Source organism: Rhinolophus sinicus, chromosome 3 (assembly GCF_057876585.1).
Source record: "Rhinolophus sinicus isolate RSI-liver-muscle chromosome 3, RSI-T2T, whole genome shotgun sequence".
Taxonomy (NCBI): domain Eukaryota; kingdom Metazoa; phylum Chordata; class Mammalia; order Chiroptera; family Rhinolophidae; genus Rhinolophus; species Rhinolophus sinicus.
This window is the reverse complement of record NC_142503.1, coordinates 147,196,837-147,197,715: the sequence shown is the minus strand read 5'-3', so window position 1 is coordinate 147,197,715 and position 879 is coordinate 147,196,837. Positions and strand designations below refer to the sequence as shown.

Sequence of the window (879 nt, the reverse complement as noted above, 5' to 3'; positions counted from 1 at the left end):
TAATGTGAAAAGTACTGTAACTGAAATTAGAAACTTAATATATGTGCTAGATAGATTAGACACATCTCAAGAAAAAAATGGGTAAACTGGAAGATAAACATAAGAAATTACCTAATTAAAATTACAACAAACAGATAGAATGTCTGAGAGAGAAGTTGACACATAGAGGATATCTCATATATTGGAAATGGTCCAATATATGTCTAATTGGACACCTAGACTAAGACAATAGAGAGGGGGGCAATAAGATATTCAATGAGATAATGACTAAAAATTGTCCAGATATGATGAAAGATATCAAATCCTCAAATTTAGGAATCTAATCATAACCAAAGCAGAATAAATAAAAAATAATCCACACCTAGACACAGTCTGGTGAAAGTAAAGGACACCAAAGATAAAAATTAGCTCAAGGCCTTTTTATGCCACCATCATAGTGCATGCGGTTGACGCTTCTTCCCCATGTCTTCTCACAAGACTTTCAGGATCAAGTGGTTCCTGGCCAAGAAACAAAAGCAGAATCGGCCATTCCTCAATGGATTTGGATGAAAACTGGTAATAAAATCAGGTACAATTCCAAGAGGACACATTGGAGATGAACCAAGCTGAGTCTATAAGGAATTGCATATGAGATGGCACACCTGTTTACGCTGTATCTGGGTTGCTTGGATCTTACCATAGAACTGAAAAGATCACCACTGTCTGAACAGTTGGGTGTGTTTTATTGGGAAATTATTGGAAAAAGGAGTTTTCTCTTAATATATTTCTGCACTAGTAGGTTTGTTCACTAATAAATATGTGATGCCTTCAAAAAAAAAGAAAATAGTTCAGGGCAAGAGGGATAGGGACAGATTACCTACACAGGAAAAAAAAAAAAAA

The 879-nt window shown here is 35.2% G+C and overlaps 1 pseudogene; it reads left to right on the top strand.

The window, feature by feature from the left end:
• Positions 1–462: 462 nt before the first annotated feature.
• Positions 463–617, top strand: LOC109455482 (large ribosomal subunit protein eL39-like; annotated as a pseudogene).
• Positions 618–879: the final 262 nt, after the last annotated feature.